The following is a 14,058-nucleotide window of genomic DNA, read 5'->3' on the forward strand; positions in this document are numbered from 1 at the left end:
GCTCCACGGCACAGGCGATTTAGATAAAGATATAAAAGATTGTATCTGTTCGCTTCTTGCCGTGGGGAGCGATGCGACTTCAGAAAAGACGTCTTGCCCCTCTGCGAAAACTTAAAAAAGCCAGTAGTTGGTGGTTTCCCGCTTTTCCAGGGAAAAAAGTTTCGTAACTCTTGCCCTGGTTTGACATGAGTTTGTGCTGTCGTGTGGCAGAGGAGATTTAGCGCGTCAAGAGCCCTATGATTTGCTCAAGATTGTGTGAAGGCGGTGTCGTTTGTGGAGTTTGCGGGAAAACGGATTTTTTTCTGAAGAGGTGCGAAGCACTCGGGTGCTGGACTTTGATCTGGTAAAAGGTCTTCTGGTCGATGCCCTGGCATGTGTGGTTGGTGCTTGGGACCTGTCCTGAGACTGACTTCACTTGTAGGTAGTTTGGACGGGGGAGCCTGTGGTGAAGTTCTTACTGTACCGACAGTGTGATTTCAAACGTCTCGGACTACTCGTTTGCCGAGGGCACACTGATTTGTTTTACTAGTCTTGACGTTTGGTATCCTTGTGTGCTCTGCCGTATAAGAGAGCCAAATTGGTCCTTGGTACGACCAGCGAACGGGTGTGTCACACACTGAAATCTACCGTGATTTCAGGGCTCTGGTAGAGAGGAAATTGCGATCCGTCTGTCTGATCGCTAGACCGTGAGATTTTGCATTTCTTTCATGGCCACATTCGATTCACAGGTGCCGCCTTACGCCTCGCCTCCACCGCACACATTTTACCAGCTGCAAGTTACATCGCCGCACGAAGCAAACCGGGTAACGTACTGCTGCTCCGGCCTTGTCAGGGCGTACAGATCTCAATCGCCACTTGCTCTCAGCTGCACCTATATAGACTTCTGTAGGTTATCAGTCTAAGTCTGCTCAGCGTCAGATCAGTTCAGATTTCGTTATTCACATTTTTAGGGCCAGAGTACTTGACTCATTCTGCCACCCAGGTTCCTTTTTAATGATATTCTCTTAAAATTGAATCGAGCTTCACGCTGGGTGCCATTTTAATGAAATTACTGGAATGAATGATTTGAAATTTCGTAGAAATAAAAAAAGGAAATAATAATTTTATTTCTTGCTTAAAAGTTAATTTGCCTTAGTGCGAACTTTGTTGTAGAACCACTCTCTCCATTACGTGTGGTAATAAAAAGACAAATTTTACTTTCTTAAGGATTACGTACATTTAAAGGAAATTATTACGTGCACTCATATTAATTGGATAGTACTATCTGGATAAGAACTGAGTCTCTTAAATCATTCGGCCTTGGCATACACTTTCCAGAATGCAGTGGGTTTTTCTTTTTGTGAAATATTTTTACTGACTTTTATCCCGGCACTAGCCATAGAACACAAGAATATTTTAATTAACAGAAAATGTCTTAATTATTGCCAAGCCGACATTTATCACTGATCAAACCTACTACATTACGCATGTGATTTATAGATGACGTGGGCATGCTCATTTACATAAATAATTCACACTTTTAATGAATACTAATATATTTAGCCCAAACAACAAGTCAACTCACATTAATTCGTACGCTTTGATTAAAGGCGGCAAAGTCCCGACAGATACAAAAGAAGTACATCTTAACTCTGCTGGATAGCCACGATGCATACACAACCTTTAGTGCCCACAATGCGGGTTAATGAATCAGGCGCGTCTAATGGGCGCGAGCGTAGCTGCACATCGCGTCTGCTAGAGCGATCAAGGATTAACACTTCCTCACTTCTTCCTCACTTCAGCTGCTCTGTCCACAACTGACCCTTCCTCACTCTAGCGGCTCTGTCCACACAACTGACCCTTCCTCACTCTAGCGGCTCTGTCCACACACTGACTCTTCCACACACTAGCTGCTCTGTCCACAACTGACCCTTCCTCACTCTAGCGGCTCTGTCCACACAACTAGCTGCTCTGTCCACAACTGACCCTTCCTCACTCTAGCGGCTCTGTCCACACAACTAGCTGCTCTGTCCACAACTGACCCTTCCTCACTCTAGCGGCTCTGTCCACACAACTGACTCTTCCACACACTAGCTGCTCTGTCCACAACTGACCCTTCCTCACTCTAGCGGCTCTGTCCAAACAACTGACTCTTCCACACACTAGCTGCTCTGTCCACAACTGACCCTTCCTCACTCTAGCGGCTCTGTCCAAACAACTGACCCTTCCACACACTAGCGGCTCTGTCCATACAACGACAGAGAGTCTCCACATGCCAAAGATAAACAACGGCACGACTATTACGATTATTAACATTTCTTTGTAAATCGATTTCTAGCAAATATCGCTGATACCGCAAATACTGACACTTTTACATTCACATAATAAATATAGAAATTTCCTATCCTAATACAGAGAAATGTTACAAAAAAATATAATAAAAATAACAAACATATTTCATACCACATTCAGTAATATTAAGATATATATATATATATATATATATATATATATATATATATATATATATATATATATATATAACTTGCCCAGATCGGCGTATATGTTACAAATAAATTGTGAAAATGCCAGGGAACGTTACATTGCCCCCTGGCAGCATTTGGCAAAGAGGTTTTACACTTTGACACAATGGTGCCAGTAACGTTCTTTACACCTCTGTATGTTTTATGGAATGGCTCTTGTAATTAGCCCCAGGATTATATAAGTACATGGCTCCCCCATTTGGGCGTAGGCAATCAGGAAACCTGGGCAAAACTGTGCCGGAGCCCAGCCATCCCAGTTGGTTTATAGTCCATATTAACAGTTTTTCATTTGAAGTATTTTTGCAGTTTGTCACAAACGGGTTTACACAATTACACTATATCACTATTTTTCTTGTGATACACTACAAGGTCACTTGTCCTAGGATATATCAATTACGGACGTACATAGTACATGTTCAATGTTTATCAAAATGAAGTCATTAATATGTTATTCAGTTTATGTAAACATTTCAAAAGCCAATAATGTATTTGATGAGCGGTGGGGTGCGGCGCTCGGCGCGGCGCGCTGACTTCGTGTAGGTCACCGCCCCATCGTTGACAGCTACGGCGCGTACGGGCGTGGCTGTCTGGTCTGCTACGGGCTGCTGTGGCCGCTGCATAGCTGCTATAGCCGAACGCGTTGGATACCAGCTCGCCCGTGCGACGTCTTCTTGCGGTGCTCCAGGAAACATGCAACAAGTTCACAAACAGTATACTATCCGTATTTCCTGCTGTGGGAAAGAACGCACACAATTAGTGGTAGTTATTACTCAGTAGGCCTTCACTAGTCTGGTTCGCACAAGGTTTCATTGTCACAGTACACTTTTATGGGCACACAATATTTTCCACCGTCATGACTTGTCATTAGTCACACGCTCTTTCCTAGCGTCCCTTTACATACAAAAAGTTAAAATTTGACACTAGGTTTATCCACCGTCCGTTATCGGTTTACTGTTCGTGTTGTGCTAGTTCTTTATCAGTGACTGTCACTGTCTGTTTCTGCCGCACAATACTACACTTTTGTTAAAGTTTATTTATTTCTATTTACAATGTCCGCTGCTGAATTTGTTTGCAACAGCACATTCGTAACCTTTTACCAGAGTGTAAGATTTACGTACATACAATCAACGTCCTACGTAACCACAGTGAAGTCTCTGTAGGCGAAAATTTACTTGGACCGTATCTGGCTAGCTCTTTCTTATTGATTGAATCTGCACATGCTTCAATTGAAGCTTCTTTGTGAGTTTCTTTACGCTACATAAATTTACAACAAGGTTGCCCCACCCTGGGCGCCATTTTAATGATATTCTCTTAAAATTGAATCGAGCTTCACGCTGGGTGCCATTTTAATGAAATTACTGGAATGAATGATTTGAAATTTCGTAGAAATAAAAAAAGGAAATAATAATTTTATTTCTTGCTTAAAAGTTAATTTGCCTTAGTGCGAACTTTGTTGTAGAACCACTCTCTCCATTACGTGTGGTAATAAAAAGACAAATTTTACTTTCTTAAGGATTACGTACATTTAAAGGAAATTATTACGTGCACTCATATTAATTGGATAGTACTATCTGGATAAGAACTGAGTCTCTTAAATCATTCGGCCTTGGCATACACTTTCCAGAATGCAGTGGGTTTTTCTTTTTGTGAAATATTTTTACTGACTTTTATCCCGGCACTAGCCATAGAACACAAGAATATTTTAATTAACAGAAAATGTCTTAATTATTGCCAAGCCGACATTTATCACTGATCAAACCTACTACATTACGCATGTGATTTATAGATGACGTGGGCATGCTCATTTACATAAATAATTCACACTTTTAATGAATACTAATATATTTAGCCCAAACAACAAGTCAACTCACATTAATTCGTACGCTTTGATTAAAGGCGGCAAAGTCCCGACAGATACAAAAGAAGTACATCTTAACTCTGCTGGATAACCACGATGCATACACAACCTTTAGTGCCCACAATGCGGGTTAATGAATCAGGCGCGTCTAATGGGCGCGAGCGTAGCTGCACATCGCGTCTGCTAGAGCGATCAAGGATTAACACTTCCTCACTTCTTCCTCACTTCAGCTGCTCTGTCCACAACTGACCCTTCCTCACTCTAGCGGCTCTGTCCACACAACTGACCCTTCCTCACTCTAGCGGCTCTGTCCACACACTGACTCTTCCACACACTAGCTGCTCTGTCCACAACTGACCCTTCCTCACTCTAGCGGCTCTGTCCACACAACTAGCTGCTCTGTCCACAACTGACCCTTCCTCACTCTAGCGGCTCTGTCCACACAACTAGCTGCTCTGTCCACAACTGACCCTTCCTCACTCTAGCGGCTCTGTCCACACAACTGACTCTTCCACACACTAGCTGCTCTGTCCACAACTGACCCTTCCTCACTCTAGCGGCTCTGTCCAAACAACTGACTCTTCCACACACTAGCTGCTCTGTCCACAACTGACCCTTCCTCACTCTAGCGGCTCTGTCCAAACAACTGACCCTTCCACACACTAGCGGCTCTGTCCATACAACGACAGAGAGTCTCCACATGCCAAAGATAAACAACGGCACGACTATTACGATTATTAACATTTCTTTGTAAATCGATTTCTAGCAAATATCGCTGATACCGCAAATACTGACACTTTTACATTCACATAATAAATATAGAAATTTCCTATCCTAATACAGAGAAATGTTACAAAAAAATATAATAAAAATAACAAACATATTTCATACCACATTCAGTAATATTAAGATATATATATATATATATATATATATATATATATATATATATATATATATAACTTGCCCAGATCGGCGTATATGTTACAAATAAATTGTGAAAATGCCAGGGAACGTTACACCTTGTCCGTTGTGGTCTTAAACCACCTGTTAGTTGTTTACGATATTCAATCATAACTTATTTAGCATAATTTATGTCTGTCTTTGTTTTGGGAAAATAAATGTTGTCAGTAAACTAAATTTTGCATACATTCTCAATCGTTGTATACAGTCAGCCCCAAGGGTTAACTTACATATCAAAGAACTGCGCGGATTAGGCTGTCAGCTCGCAGGACGAAACGGATGCCCGCACCCACTTCACAACGAAACGAAAATGGCTGAAGAAACTGGATCCTCCTTGTTGGCTCACAATTCTGACTTTCAGGAAGCACTGGGAGCAATGGGCTCATAGCTTGTGTTGACTTACATACTAAGGAGGATGAATCCTAGCTTACTTGTAAGATGTGTCGTAATAAAATAGCCTGAGTGCATTTCGTCCTGTGCACGGGGCGGAACGGACTTAAACACACGTAATTAGTTTATTGATATAACAAACGAAAAATATTATTTTACATCTTCATTTGCAAATTTTATTATAAAGATGATTGAATAAACGGATTCTAGCTTTCCTAAAAATTTTTCACAATAGAGACCTCCAAAATTTGCTGCAAACGTTAGTCGGGCCGTTCCGACCTGGTGTCCATTTCGTATGTTCCACATCTCCTCCAAAGTCATTGGACCGAACTTAGTTCACATATCACTTAATGTCAGGAAAAGATGACTCTGGGTGTAAAGCTACCTACTCATCAAAGAGGCGGGGTTGAGAAAAAAAAAGTGTAGGCTACGACGTGCTAATGCCCAAATTTTATTCATACCGTATATAAGAACGAGAATTTGGTGATTTGTAACAAGCTTTACACGTAATTTCGAACCATTACGAAACTTTGTCTCGCTTAAAACCCCTACAAAATGGCGGAAGAAAAGAAGTTTATCGCTACATTTCCCTATTCTAGCAGTAAAACTGCCTGACGTATTAATTTCGCTAACATTTTCCAGACAGTGTTCGCATATAACATGGAACGCACCTGTAGAATTATATCATTGTACGACACATAGTTTAGGGAACAAGACGTCATAAACATTGAGATGCGTTAAAAAGTGCTTCATAAAACATTACTTTTAAATTTATTAATGCTAACCCACTGAACCCATTTCGATGAAATTTGGCAAGGAGACAGCTTGAACCCTGAGGAAGAACATAAGCTGCTTTCGTGTGTAGTACAAGATACTTATTAATTTGAAGATAATAACACAAATTAGGGGAAACTATTTACTCACTGAAAAAGCTATCTACTCTTTGACTTCTGAACTTTACCATATTTGCGAAAATGCTGCTTTTGGTTGGTATGTGCTAAGTGATTCACTTCAAAGTAATGCATACAATGCTTATGCAACCTTCAATGTGTTGAATACATACTTCCACACTATTTGTTGCATAAAGTACACGTTGTATGTACAGTATTGCACATATAGTAGATTACATACTCACCCTCACTCATTATTACAAAACTACTGATATGCGAGTGCAGCTGCAGGTAACAGCTAGTAATAATAATAATAAAAAAATGGCTTGATGCAATTCTTTCAATTGGACACCATTTAGGCAACTTCCGTGTCCCTAACCTACCCAAGTTATCCAAACAGGGAAAGAAGACCTACAATTTAATGTGGAATCCAAACGAAAGGTAATTCCTGGCGAATGTCCACTTCACCAAGAGGTGAATGCTAGGTCAGTAGCCTGACCAAGATTCGATCCCGCGATCTTGCCATTTCCTGGTAAGTGCTTTACTAGTCGGCCACCACCACCGACTTTTCAGTTACATAGGTATTTTCAAAGAAACAAAGGAAACTGGGATAACAAACAGAATAAATCATAATTAAGTTATTACTCTGAACCGAACTATCAGAGACGGCGGGACCGATATATTAAATTTCTCTGAAAATATCCCTCAAGAACCTCAAAAATTTTATCAGTGGAGTTCCGTTGCACCCTATTTATTACTGGACTGGACTTGTTTAAATATCGGCCTTGGGCGACGACAGCCTGTTAGCTCTTAATGTAAATAAATGTAAGTGGTAAACTTTGCAAAAACATTATGAGTGTTGCCAAATGCCCTGATTTTCACGGAATGTTCCAATTTTTTGGGATGTCATAAACCATCCGGCAAAAGAGCTACGGTGGACATCAAACGACCGACTTTTGGGCACTGCCAACAACACGAAACATAATGTACGTTCACTTGGAAAGCTCAAAAACGAATTTGTGAACTCGTCGATGGTGGTTCTGTTCAAGAATCAGAGCAGCGTATTTGAAATGGTGCTATTGTATGATATTTGAACAAATGTTTCAAATAACGGTGCAACGAAATGTTTTTATTTGTTGCAACAATTTATATTTCAAAGACTAATTTGAAACTGTGTGTGTTCTTTTGGTTCCTCAGAAATATACATAAGGAGGCTATGTTTATGTCCGAAGAAGAATAAGAACACGTGCCATTAAATGAATTTACAAGGAAGAGGAACGGAGCTGCTATTAGTGTTTTTCCTTACATGACGTGTTGTATAACGTACTCTTGGAAGCAGGTTGTGCTGTGCAAAGCCATACATACAGGGTGTTTCAAAAATGACCGGTATATTTGAAACGGCAATACAAACTAAACGAGCAGCGATAGAAATACACCGTTTGTTGCAATATGCTTGGGACAACAGTACATTTTCAGGCAGATAAACTTTCGAAATTACAGTAGTTACAATTGTCAACAACAGATGGCGCTGCGGTCTGGGAAACTCTATAGTACGATATTTTCCACATATCCACCATGCGTAGCAATAATATGGCGTAGTCTCTGAATGAAATTACCCGAAACCTTTGACAACGTGTCTGGCGGAATGGCTTCACATGCAGATGAGATGTACTGCTTCAGCTGTTCAATTGTTTCTGGATTCTGGCGGTACACCTGGTCTTTCAAGTGTCCCCACAGAAAGAAGTCACAGGGGTTCATGTCTAGCGAATAGGGAGGCCAATCCACGCCGCCTCCTGTATGTTTCGGATAGCCCAAAGCAATCACACGATCATCGAAATATTCATTCAGGAAATTAAAGACGTCGGCCGTGCGATGTGGCCGGGCACCATCTTGCATAAACCACGAGGTGTTCGCAGTGTCGTCTAAGGCAGTTTGTACCGCCACAAATTCACGAAGAATGTCCAGATAGCGTGATGTAGTAATCGTTTCGGATCTGAAAAATGGGCCAATGATTCCTTTGGAAGAAATGGCGGCCCAGACCAGTACTTTTTTGAGGATGCAGGGACGATGGGACTGCAACATGGGGCTTTTCGGTTCCCCATATGCGCCAGTTCTGTTTATTGACGAAGCCGTCCAGGTAAAAATAAGCTTCGTCAGTAAACCAAATGCTGCCCATATGCATATCGCCGTCATCAATCCTGTGCACTATATCGTTAGCGAATGTCTCTCGTGCAGCAATGGTAGCGGCGCTGAGGGGTTGCCGCATTTGAATTTTGTATGGATAGAGGTGTAAACTCTGGCGCATGAGACGATACGTGGACGTTGGCGTCATTTGGACCGCAGCTGCAACACGGCGAACGGAAACCCGAGGCCGCTGTTGGATCACTTGCTGCACTAGCTGCGCGTTGCCCTCTGTGGTTGCCGTACGCGGTCGCCCTACCTTTCCAGCACGTTCATCCGTCACGTTTCCAGTCCGTTGAAATTTTTCAAACAGATCCTTTATTGTATCGCTTTTCGGTCCTTTGGTTACATTAAACCTCCGTTGAAAACTTCGTCTTGTTGCAACAACACTGTGTTCTAGGCGGTGGAATTCCAACACCAGAAAAATCCTCTGTTCTAAGGAATAAACCATGTTGTCCACAGCACACTTGCACGTTGTGAACAGCACACGCTTACAGCAGAAAGACGACATACAGAATGGCGCACCCACAGACTGCGTTGTCGTCTATATCTTTCACGTCACTTGCAGCGCCATCTGTTGTTGAAAATTGTAACTACTGTAATTTCGAAAGTTTGTCCGCCTGAAAATGTACTGTTGTCCCAAGCATATTGCAACAAACGGTGTATTTCCATCGCTGCTCGTTTAGTTTTTATTGCCGTTTCAAATATACCGGTCATTTTTGAAACACCCTGTATTTAATAGTTTTGAACATGACGCTAGGGGACGCACACATCACCAACGCATACATCTAAAAATGGTCAAAGGTCGAAACTGGCCAGTAATGTGATATGTATAAATGGTGTAATAACGACATCTTGCATAATGAAACTGACCTCCTGCGGAAATTTTCACAATGGTTTCATCATTTAGAAGATGTACTGAGGCTGTAGACCTATAAATGAAGAAATTCAGCTTATTTTACTACAGAGTTAAGATTGTAATACTGGCAGTGGATTATTCGTTTCAAAAGACGATTATTAATATTTCGAAACCTTATTTTAAACATGTTAGAACTTTTTAGTACAGCGTTACCAATCTAAATTTGTTACATACTTGAGATGAATAGTACATTACTTCTTTGTAACTTTCTGAAAGAATTTGTATGGAGTGTAGCCATGTATGGAAGTGAAATATAGACGTTAAATAGTTTGGACAAGGAGAGAATAGAAGCTTTTGAGATGCGATGCTAAAGAAGAATGCTGAAGGTTAGATGGGTAGATCATGTAACTAGTGAAGAGGTACTGAATAGAACTGGCGAGAAGAGAAATTTGTGGTACAACCTGACTAGAAGAAGGGGTCAGTTAGTAGGCATCAAGGGATCACCAATTTAGTACTGGAGGGAAGCATAGGGGATAAAAATCGTAGAGGGGGACCAAGAGATGAATACACTAAGCAGATTCTGAAGGTTGTAGGTTGTGGTAGTTACTCGGTGATGAAAAGGCTTGCAGAGGATAGAATAGCATGGAGAGCTGCATCAAACCAGTCTTTGGACTGAAGAGCACAACAACAACAAATTTTTTATTTAAAGATTAAAAATTAACGTTTTTTTGTTGTCCTAAATAGAACAACTTTGTACGGATTTTTTTAAAACCACCAGCTCCATTTTCTGCAAGTTCGTTACGGCAACGATAGTAACTCATTGTGCAAGCTAAGTTACACCCAAGGACAGAAATAGAAGAATGAATATAAAAGTCCTTGTTCGAGGCAGGATTCGAAACTGTGGCTTCCGGTACAGCATTGTGACACATGACGCATTACGTCACTGGGCAGCCAGAGACCGGCTATTCAATTATTGTCTGATAGACCACGATCAGCGTCAGAATATGTCAGCCACTTCTCTGTTACAGTGCAACAAAAACCGTTTTTCTCGCTGCTCGTGTGCACTTTCATTTCTTACCGATAGTCGTGTTTGCACTGTAATGTAATGGAGTATCTGTGCCGTACATGCATGTACAAAGGAACATTCAACGCACTGACGATCAAGAGTCTTATTTCAATTAACAAATGAGTCACAAATTTAGATTATCGTTCCGCTTCAGCTGTGGAATATTTCAGAACAAATGAACGGACTAGGACTCGAACCTGGATTTCCAGCTTGTTGCGAGCGGTCGCCTTAACCGTTTCGGCTATCTGATCACGCTTACAGGAGGGACCGTAACTTCAGCTTGTCCTGGTATCTATTCTTCCTTGAGCTTGCACTGTGTTAGAATGGTTAAGGTGACGTCTCGCGAAAAGCGAGAAATCCAGGTACGAGTCTTGGCGCGGCACAAAGTTTCATTTCTTCTGAAATATTACACAGCTGTTGCAGAACCGTAATTGAAGTTCCCAAATCATTTCTTAGTTACATTTTCAATAAGTGTGTGAGTTCAGGCAAAGTAACTGCAAAACGTCTGAGGCTTGGGCAGTGTGAAAAACACCCTTGTGTGTTTCCTAAAATGGTACCATTTCCCGTAGCTTGTGTGGTATTTATCTCCTGACGCAGAATGCTGAGAAAGGGAACTGTGAGCAGAATTACGAGTGCGGACGGTGCTGGTCGGCCATCTGTAGAATTCTGACTGCAAGACAAGAGTAGTCTTGTGATGCGAGGTCGTCCACAAGCAAGGTACTATGTGTATCTGCTGCTCTGAACAGACTCGAGCTTCCGGGGCTTGTGACTCAAGGATATTGGTCGCAGTGTGTTGGTTTATCCTTGCATGTCAGGCACACGGAATTATGCTATGTACATGATATGTATATAGCGATCTGTGCCAAGCAGCATGATACACTTAACAGGTACTGTAATCTTATGTTTGCTAATATTGACATTTTCTGTGTCCCACAAACAGTGCTCCGATGGGTCGGTTAATACCGCTAATATTGACGTGTCTACACAATGTGTATTATGTTTGCTATATAGGAGACAAATCTTGTACCGACTGTATGCCATTGGTTAGACATAAGGTTTGCTAGATGTTTTTAATATGTGTATGTTCTGATGGAAATGTCAGTGGACGCCGTAGGGAGAGAAACTAACTAAACAGGCGTGGGAAAGGTGCAGGCCATTTGTCACAAATCATGTGTTACTCACAAAGCAACTATTTTTTATTGCACAATTTAATTTACAAAAATACTAATAAAATAAAAATGATACAGATAATTATTCCAAGATTACTTCAGTTGAACCGATAGGTGAATAATCAGATAATTTGAATGAATTAAACGCACAAAATTAGGAAGGACTAACAAACAAATAGTGCAATCAAGTATGTCTCAAACATACACTTAGCACTGGGCAAACAATGACAGCAGTGATGCTAAAGATTACAGTTCCAATATTTGGCTGGCCAAAAGGGTGCTTGAAGTTAATGAACATAACTTACAGACATGCAGTAACGTAAATTTACACAAGTCTGGTATCAGCACAAAATCCATTATTTGGTCGATCAGTGAAGCCCGATGAAACGGCGGGTAACAAATAACACGCTAGGGCAGCTCCTTCAAAGGCTGCGAACAGCTCGGAAGGCCGAGAGCAAACGAGCAAACTTATAATTCATGCATACTAATCACTGAACATACGAAAATGCTCAGACTAAGATATGAAGCTCAATGGGAGCGTGGTCCGAAGTCCCAGCCAAACCTTACGTATAACAACGAGAATTTTACAGTAAGAATTACTAGAATGATGAACCGGTTACTCTAACAATAAAACATGACAAGTTAATGTAGTAACAAGGAAATCATACGGTACACAGACACATTAACTTACGTAGCTTAAAAGGTAACACGCAAATCTTGAGGGCTAATACCCAAACAACGACAATAGTAATTATATTTAAAACAATAAATATTAATTTCCTTGAAAGAGGCAAAATATCACCAGAGTTAAAGATTCATTGGGTCGATAGCGTTTGCTTACCAGTACATCATTCAGGAAAGCAACAACTTACAACACAAATAAGGCTCAATTTCGACCTCCATGGTCATTAACATACGTGGCGTCATAGAACTCATGACAGTTTCAGGCGCAACCGACAAAATAAGCAGACATTGAACAAATTGTAATTAAAAGAAACTTTAAAACACACCAATATGGCACTCAGATAATTTCAAACAGTAGGACCAAAGGGTGAGTATAACACATGAAACAGAGTGACGGACAACCACAGGCAATCCAGTATAGCGGGAGCAACTTCAACATGGGAGCATATGTTTCAACCAAGTAACAAGTACCTTACCCCCAAAGGGCAGTACAGAAGGCACCAGAAATGAACGGAACTCCAACACCCACATTAGCAACTGTGCCTGGTTAAACCAGAGTAAACCGGCTGTGTCGACATTTGGCCCAATCATTGCCGACCAACACATCTCTACCGACTACCGGCCACTTAATCAATCAAGCGCCCCTAAGTTCCGTCAACAGTTCACTTTACGTCACATGTGCCTCTCATCTATCTGTCACCATGAGTGCGACCGACTTACTGCCGATGTGGTCAACAAGCTGCTCAAGGAACTTCAGCCAAAGACTCAACTGACAGGCGACCGAAGCGCCACCCGGCAGCTTGAGAGTGTCGGATCGCGCCAGTTGGCAAAGATGCAAAAACATAGTCAGGAAACCGAAGGGAAGCTGTTGTTTTTAATTGTCGTAGTATTTACGATATAAATTTGATCTTTTAAGGGGCTCCGGAACGCCCTATACTTGCAATGTTAAAATAACGCTTATAAATTACATCTTTCCTCACAAAGTATTTGAGGTAGGAAGTTGAACTTTTTACAGATTATTTATTGGAATATGGGCTACAACTTAACACAGGGATTTTACAAAATTTTAGTTCAGTTATTAAAGATGATTTTTTTTCAATTGTAATGAAAATTCACAACATTTTTTTTGCAATTTTTTATTTATATATTCAAAAATATACAGTTTTTTGGAAAAAGGCTGTGTTAAATTATGCAGAAGGTACTGTGTAACATTTACTGAAAGTTTGAAACAAATATGTTTGGAAGATCCTTAGAAAACATGTAATTAGTATGAGAAAATAAAAGTTTTGGGAATCGAGCGACAAAGATTGGATTAACTTTTTAGTGCATTCCAGGTCCATAGGATGGATTATCTTCATCCTCTGCAAACTCCTCCTCCAGCTTCCTCTTGTTCCTCCTCCTGTTTACTCTTGCTTGTATTTCTAGACTCTTTACAGCCCTGTCTGCAGCCCGAAGGCGTTCCTTGTCTAAAGCAAG

General features: G+C 41.0%; 1 long non-coding RNA gene across 3 annotated transcripts; it reads right to left on the reverse strand.

Moving 5' to 3' along the window:
• Window positions 1-1,648: 1,648 nt before the first annotated feature.
• Window positions 1,649-5,212, reverse strand: LOC126260050 (uncharacterized). Of its 3 annotated transcripts, XR_007546595.1 has the most exons (4): window positions 5,042-5,212; window positions 4,700-4,917; window positions 1,871-2,053; window positions 1,649-1,833 (listed from the first exon to the last, which is right to left on the reverse strand). It is a non-coding gene; the product is annotated as an uncharacterized LOC126260050 (long non-coding RNA). The 3 variants fall into 3 exon arrangements; XR_007546596.1 differs by lacking the exon at window positions 1,871-2,053; XR_007546594.1 differs by lacking the exon at window positions 1,649-1,833 and having other exon boundaries at window positions 1,844-2,053.
• Window positions 5,213-14,058: the final 8,846 nt, after the last annotated feature.

The sequence above is a fragment of the Schistocerca nitens genome, chromosome 5, assembly GCF_023898315.1.
Source record: "Schistocerca nitens isolate TAMUIC-IGC-003100 chromosome 5, iqSchNite1.1, whole genome shotgun sequence".
Taxonomy (NCBI): Eukaryota; Metazoa; Arthropoda; class Insecta; order Orthoptera; family Acrididae; genus Schistocerca; species Schistocerca nitens.